At 33.2% G+C, this 8,198-nt stretch overlaps 1 long non-coding RNA gene across 1 annotated transcript in view; it reads left to right on the top strand.

Annotated features, from left to right (window-relative positions):
• The first annotated feature begins 576 nt into the window (after nt 1-576).
• Nucleotides 577-8,198, top strand: part of LOC117100446 — a 22,826-nt gene continuing 15,204 nt past the window's right edge. Inside the window, exons 1-2 of the long non-coding RNA XR_004444124.1 lie at nt 577-624; nt 5,662-5,756. This is a non-coding gene — a long non-coding RNA (uncharacterized LOC117100446). The remainder of the gene's footprint in view (nt 625-5,661; nt 5,757-8,198) is intronic.

The raw sequence follows: 8,198 nt of genomic DNA, 5'->3' as shown, positions 1-8,198 counted from the left end.
TTTTAATAAAAGACTGATGTATTCACTAATTAGCAATCCATGGCCTTTGTGCCTAAATAAATATCAAAAATATATTTTACTACAGTGTACCATACCTCATGGTTAAGATCTGTTGCGACCACTGATCCCACAACCGATAGACTGGTTGATATAACATGGCCGTTTGTGCAAATACCTGTATTTGTTTTTTAATGTTTATTTTTTACACCCTAAATTCTTAGGTCATTGTTAGCATGTCACAAAAATATTACTGGTGCACTGTCATAAATAGCCCCCTCGGCCACCACAGGTTCGAAATTGTTGGTGCGCTGCCATCGGTAGCCCATTCACCAACCACTGATCCCAGAAGTGATTGAGTCACACAAATTGTAATAGTGCACTACTATTCGGTCACTACTGGTTCCAAAAATTGAGCCACACTATGTGTAATTATACTCATAGGATATCAAATGACAGCAGTCTATTTTCATAACAATAAATTTTAATTTGCATTTTGAGTACTATGTACAGTATAGTTGCAATTTTAAAAATGCATTTATAGTATTATAGCTGTGTCATTTTTTTATTTTTTATCTAGGGTGATAGTGACAACAACAAACTGACTGACGTATATCTGGAAGCTAGGTACAAATTATTCATTATTGGTTTCTTATGTATAACATAAGACAGCTATACACATTTGTGAGTTGTGGCATTTGACAGTACACCTAATACATCCCACATAATGTCAAATTTGAGGTCCTTTACAGTCTGGGCTTGTAATATGACATCAAATTCACTGATCCTAGTCCTTATTCAATCATCTTTAATTAGAGAACAGCAATAATTAAAACATTTTGAATAAAACAAGGCAATATCATTATAATAGGAAATAGGCCATGGGGTGAAAATCCTAATGTTCAGTCCCGTTCCGAAATTTTCATAATACTTTCACTCATTATGATAATTATTATAATAATATTTAAAGGCACCAAAAAAAGTTCGACCGTCAGAACTTCTGCAAATACGAGAAAATGACGTTTAAACTTACAAAATTGAAAGTTCTTTGCCTTAGATTAGCACACGACATTTTGTAAACATCACTGTACTCGTTTTAATATTGTATTTTTGATACGTAGTTTATTATTTACGAACTTCGTATTACTGCTTTAAAAACAAATTTAAAAATTATAATTAGATATAGTTTGTATTTTAATTACAGAATAATATTTTTAGACTACTATTAAATTGATTTTGTTACAATAACTTCACGTGTTGTGGTACAGCCAACAACAGTAAACAACAACATGGCGACTAGCGGCGGACATTGTGCCGGTGTTGTAATAAAGTGTTGTTTTCACCGCGAAGAAATCGCTAATGAAACTCCAATTCTAGTTACAGCAACCAAATTCTTGAAGATTGTTACTTGTAACAAATTATGGATAGTTTTAGACAGTCATAACCGAACTATAGCTGACAAACTTGTGTCTTAACTAGGCTGTGCCTCTTGGAATGGATGAGGGAAAGACGTACGATTACGAGGATGTGATAAGACTTCCACCCTGTTTGCTATCGTCGTTACATCGACACGAAATCGATAGCAATGATAAGTTATCATTACCAAGTGTCGTGTAGTCCCGTCAGTACCTTACCCAGACACATTGTACAATGTATTAAAAATATTCTTTAAAAAAAATGGTGCTGACTGTGCAGGCCCTACCCCACTTAGCTTCGTGAGTGGATTTCTTGTGCGATTGAAAATCGTAACGGTACTGGGTTTGGTCACCAGGAGTTCGTGCTTCGAACAGGTCATTGCATTCATAGAAAAAGCCTTTTGATGGAGAAAGTGTACCTTTTTAGCAAAGGTTTGCCTAGGTCGAAACTAACTCCGGCTATATAAAATTGATTATAAGATTGAAAAATATTAATTTTGTTATTGTAGTAGTGATAGATACTATGTACACGTTTAATTATTGTTATTTATTCGTTAATGTCATTATATTTACATTTAAATTTAATATACTGTTTAAGTATGAATTATTATGTTCATGTAAAAATTAATCTTATCAATTAAAATTGTATATTTTAAATAATATAGTAGGCATAGTTTAATGGAGATCATCAAATGCGGTTGTAAGACCTGGTGCAATCAAGGCATATGTCAGTGCAATAAAATGAACATGAAATGCTCCGATCTTTGTCATTGTACAAACTGTCAGAACAGAGATGATAAAGACACACCATGAATGAAGATGCTCAATTTGCGGACGATGAATACCTAGACGAAATTTACATAGATGATTTGTTTGATTGAGATTTGATGTGTTTCATCATTATTATGTATAATATACAAAATTTAAAAAAGGTAACATAACCGTGTGACCCTTGAAAATGTAAGAACTTCAGAACCATGTGACTTAACACACAGTGACATAGGAGTACGTAAAGCATTATCTATTTTTATTTATTTTGTACAGGTATAATAGAGAAAACTTCTATTTTTATTTATTATTTCATTTTTTTCATTTCAACAATCTTTAATGAGGGTGGTCCATCCAGCCGAAGCTGATCATTAGGGACCCTCAATAGACAAAACAAAAGAGAATATTAAACTAATTAAATTACAGTAAAATAAATAACAACCTCTCAATACAAAATTTACATAAAGAATTAATTCAAAATTAAATAAAAAACTTAATATAAAAATTAAAATAAAATTACAATTAAAGATGTAAATGAAAGAGCAATATTAAAACAACAAAGGGAATAAAGTAGCCTAAATAAAATAATCAAATAAATTAAAAATAGATAATAGGCCAATGTATATGAGAACTATAAATCAAATCACTCTTAATTTAAAGAAAATAAATCAATTTAAATTAATAAATAAAACAAAATGAATAATAAGGTAGAAATCAAAAAATGAATTTTCAGTGCAAAAGGCCAAAGAAACAGAATTAAAGGAGAGAAAGAAGGAGGTAACTTTTGAGGGACGATTTAAAGGAGGAGTAAGTAGAAGCATTGCGGATATCTAAGGGAAGAGAGTTAAAGAAAGAGGGGGCATTAAAGCTAAATGAAAGTTTGAAAAGTTCAAAGTGGGTCTGGGGATATGTAAGTCCCCTTTAGTAATCTGCCGAGTGTTCATGCGGCCATTTGCAGTTATTTTTGTGAGACACTGACAAATTGTTTGGGGAGCAAGATTGTGTAGAGCTTTAAAAGTTAAACAGCCAAGTTGATATCGATATCTGTCATGGAAAGGAAGGGTCTTAGCACAAGAGAAGTGGAAAGAAGTTAAATGAGTAGTAGGAGGAAGATTAAGTAGGATGCGAATAGCTTTATTTTGAATTTTTTGAAGTTTAACGGTAGTAGTGGGTTTGGAACCCCAGACAGAGCAGTAGTAGTCGAGTCTAGATAGAAACAACGAATTGTACAAGAGGTGGAGAGAAGAATTATTAGTGAATTTAGAGGTGCGTGCAAGTAGGTAGGTGATGGAGTTGAGTTTTTTACAAAGTGAGGAAATATGAGATTTCCAGGTTAGGGTGTTGTCGATGGTCACACCAAGGTGTTTGTGAGAGGTTACAGATTGGATAGGAGTGTCATCTAAAAGAAGGTTGATTGAATGATTAACTTTTAGCTTATTAGAAGAACCTATTAGCATAGATTTAGTTTTGTTAACATTGATTGTTAGCTTGTTAGATTTGAGCCAGGTAGAGAGTAGTTGGAGAGTAGCATTAAGCTTTTGTTCAATAAGCTGTGAAGAGGGGTTAGTGAAGTAGACGATGGTGTCATCGGCATACATGTCAACGTTGATTTTCGGATCAGTTGAAGTAAGAGCAGAAGGGAGGTCATTAATATAGATCGAAAAAAGAAGAGGTCCTAAGGTAGAACCTTGAGGAACCCCGGTAGAGCAGCATTTGATGGAAGATAGAGTCGGACCAAACAGTACTTGCTGGGAGCGACCAGTAAGGTAAGAAAGAAACCAAGAAGTTGTAGCAAGAGAAAAGCCATAGTAAGGCAGCTTAGCAATAAGAATAGTGTGGTCAATGGTGTCAAATGCTTTTTTGAGGTCAATGAAGAGAGTGCCTGTTAGTCTTTTATTGTTAGTATTAATAAGCCAGTTATTATATGTGCTGGTAAGTGCAGTGATGTACAAAAGTAAAAAAAAAAGTACCGTATAATGTAACGGTGTAACCCGTTGAGAACGGACTCACTAGAGCGCAGGAAGCTTTTATTAAGATGTATAACACGTGTACAGTACGTAAATATAGAGTTATATATTGTATAAGCTCTCAGAATATTTGAGAAATAAATATGAATTTTTCATATTACAGTATTAAATTTCAATTTCTATTTAATAAAATGTGTCCCAACATGTGTCAACCGGAGTATACAAAACAAATATACATCCATGCACATCATAACAATGCATCAAGTTTAAATTTCCCCACATTTAATCCTTTATTATTACAATTTGAAAGTAAAATAAATACAATAATTTTAAAAAAGGAATATGAATGCAAAAATACTGTAAGAATGAAGTGTGTACTTTAGTACACATACAGGGAACATGCAGACACATTGTCAAAAGGAAGACCACAGGAGTCAACAGAAGTCAAAATACTAATACATTTTCTTTAAATTGTTACACAATTATTGTTTTGAAAAGAATATCAAAGAATTGCAATTACAATAATAAAATAAGTTTTTTTGTTGAAATTTCTCTTTAATAATTATACTGTAAGTTGACGCGAATTGACTTGTACTGACGCAATCCGACATTACTTGACACGATTTGACCTAAAATGACGCGATTTCATGCGAGTTGACGCAAGTGGACAGCTCATGGTATGATCGCGACGTGCTTCTACACCGCTGTATCGCGGTGTGTTTTCCGACGGCCAGCAGCCTAGGAACGTAATAAAATGGTAATTTTCTTAAAATTGCAGAAGATATTTTGGTCGAACTTTCTATATTTGATTCAAGACATATTACTTAACTATTGTAGGCCTAAATTTTTTATAATGAAAAAATCGGAACAGAATTCGTTTCCTAGACGTCTTTTGAGCTTCACCCCATGGCCTAAAATAGCAGTGGCGGCACAAAACCAAAACTAGTCCTGGCTGGACCAATATTATCCCGGGAGGACTAATTTTGGCCGGCCAAAATCAGTCCCCGGACAAAGTTTAGCGGCCAAAATCGGTCCCCCGTTTTGGCCCGGACCAATTTTGGCGTGACAGGCCCACACCAATTGCCACCACATGTCCGTCACAGACTCAGAGTGCCATTTTCGGCTATCTAGAGGTTGATATTCTTTAAAAAAAATTCTCATTTGGAAAGGGGAATCCCTCTCAACCCCTTCTCCCAGTTCGAGCCTACGAGCTCAAGTCCTCCTGTCGGACAACTTAGCCCCCTCAGAAAATATATCCTAGAGCCGCCACTGGGAAACAGCGGTTCATTGTCACCGTGTGTAGTTGAATGAACAATAAAGTAAAATTTAAATGTCAAACTACTGTATATAGCATTAATTATGTGTAGGTCTACAATTGTGCATAAAGTTAGAGGTTTGAAACAATTAACATTTTATTAATATAGAAGTTTAAAAGTTAATGATATTTTAGAATGCTTGAAATGGTGTGTCTTTAGGTAACTATTCTAGAAATGATGCATTTTGTTAATTAATAGATGGTCAGAGGAGTGCAGCTTAAATTCCGAAGAGACCTAAGACTTTCAAGAAACGCAAGTGTTTCAAGCAGCTGAAGTAAAAGCTGATGTATCGTGTATGTATATATGTGTATATGTATATATGAGCATGTGTGTGTGGGGTGTGGGGGTGTGTGTGTATGTGTGTATATGTATGGGTGTATAATATGTATGTGTGTATATGTGTTTATGTGTATGTGTGTATGTATATATGTGTATATGTATATATATATATATATATATACATATATATATATATATATATATTGAATAATTATTATTGTTACTATTAATTACTCATTCCTAAGCACATGATTTTATGTATTTTAATGTACTTTAATATTTTGGTTTGCTTTTTTATACCCTCCATTTTTAGGATTCACCCCCACAACCCCAACCAGGGTCCTTCGCAGCCCCTGGCCCCCAGCGTATGGCTCGGGCCTTCAATCCCTTCGTTGCGCCACTGATTCTTTGTAGTTCCGCAATTACAATTTTTGCACCCCACTCCCCGGTGGGAACCTCCCTGCGCCCCTGAATACATGAAACAGGGAATGAACTATTACATTTACTGCAAACGACTTGTGCACATGCCTCTTAAATGTAATAAAATCAAACAGAGTAGGCATTAAAGGGGTTTTTTTCCCATGCGTGGAAGTACGACTACAAAACCGTACTTTTTTCTTTAAAGTTCCATCTATGTGTTTTCTGTTTCTCCCTATATCAAAAAATATATTAAGCCACTGTTTCAAAAAGTGTATGTCGTTGGTTGTGGAGAATATTGCTATTGGAAAATAAGGTGGGTGGCATTTTGAATAGGGGATAACAATCACCAAAAAAAAAAAGCTAAATGACTAGTCTTGTTCTTATGTGAATTTTCTTAATTCTCAGGTGTTCATCAGTCAATGTACCTTGAGTTTTATATATGAAAAAAAAAAAGAAAAAAAAAAATAAATAATGTTATGTCCAAGTCCATTATTGCTATCGTTGCCGTTGTTGCTATATTAGTGTCATCATTATTGCTATCGTTATTTCAAACACCTTTTAATACCGATATCGTTATTTTTATTGTTGAATTGATTTAATAAAAAAAACACCATAATTTTTAATGAAATGGTAGGCTAATGTCATGCATGCTACAGGATTTATTATGTAAATGATTACCGAATTATTAGAGTATTACTGTTGATGCTGTATACAAAACAATTATTAAAAAATTTTAGATTCTCATATATATATATATATATATATTTTTGCATTTGAATTGTGATTTCGTTTTAAAAACATCACCCTTTTTTGTATGATTTAAAGTTCGAGAAAATAATATTATTACAATTTATCACAATCATAAACAATCATGCATTAATTAAAAATAATTGATATGATAATAGAATTATTCATAACTTGTAAATTGTCACTTACAATCCTTGAAGACTAGTCAAACCACTGAATACACCTTGGTTTAGTTCAGTTATTCGGTTACCACTCAAAAACCTTCAAAAAAAGAAAAAAAAGAAATAATATTATTATTAAGCAAATGTAAACTATAAATTAATAATGTTGCCAGTTTTAAACATGTTGCCTTTAATTGGGATGTGTTTTATTCCTGTTTCACCTGATTTTTTTTGTAATAAACTCCAATCATGTCTGAGAACAGCATTTATTCTATGTAGGGCATTAGTACCATGTATATAGTCAGTATAGTGAAAAGTGAAATTATGTTGGTAACAATATTATTACAACTAGGTATACTCCCAGTGAGCATAGAAGGTTGCACTTTGTGCTGGTTTGCCGTTGTATGTTATCCATTGATCAGAGGTAATAACGATCAGCGCCTTTGATCATTGATTTGGTTTGGAACTGGCGCTTTAAAATAAATAAATAAAAAATATTAATATTAGTATCATGTCCAAGTCCATTATTGCTATCGTTACCGCTGTTGCTATCGTTAGTGTCATCATTATTGCTATCGTTATTACAATCACCTTTAATTAAGAATATTGTTATTATTATTGTTGAATTGATTTAATAAAAAAAAAGACACCATGATTTTTAATCATCATTAAACATTATTAAATATTGTTTGTAACTGATAATTGAGCTGTAATCAGTATGTAACCGAAAATATGATGCTCCTTTTATTTTACATGCATATAAATTCATTGCGATAAATATTTTACGTGAAGTAGGTATTGTGTGAACAGGATAAATGGCGTGAAATTAATTATTTGTAAAGTTAAACATTCTTTGTATGGAATCAGTCGTCATACACCGATAATAGATATGATTTTCACAACCTTTTTTATTTAATACTCATCATGTGGTCCATCACAATATTCATTTCGAATGATATTCGATAACTCATGAGGTGTATATTGATGTTTGAGGTCACGGACCCTGTTTACGATGGACGTGCGATGTAACTGGCGGTCAAAAGTACAAAACATCAATACAAACCAGCAATACAGTAAGTCCTACTCGCGAACTTTTAAATCCCACAACGGTACACCCATTAATTCACC

Source organism: Anneissia japonica, unplaced genomic scaffold (genome assembly GCF_011630105.1).
Source record: "Anneissia japonica isolate Jap-2015-1 unplaced genomic scaffold, ASM1163010v1 scaffold570_len211942_cov99, whole genome shotgun sequence".
Taxonomy (NCBI): domain Eukaryota; kingdom Metazoa; phylum Echinodermata; class Crinoidea; order Comatulida; family Comatulidae; genus Anneissia; species Anneissia japonica.
Note: the sequence above shows the minus strand (reverse complement) of the source record. Positions and strands in the feature narration are given on the sequence as shown.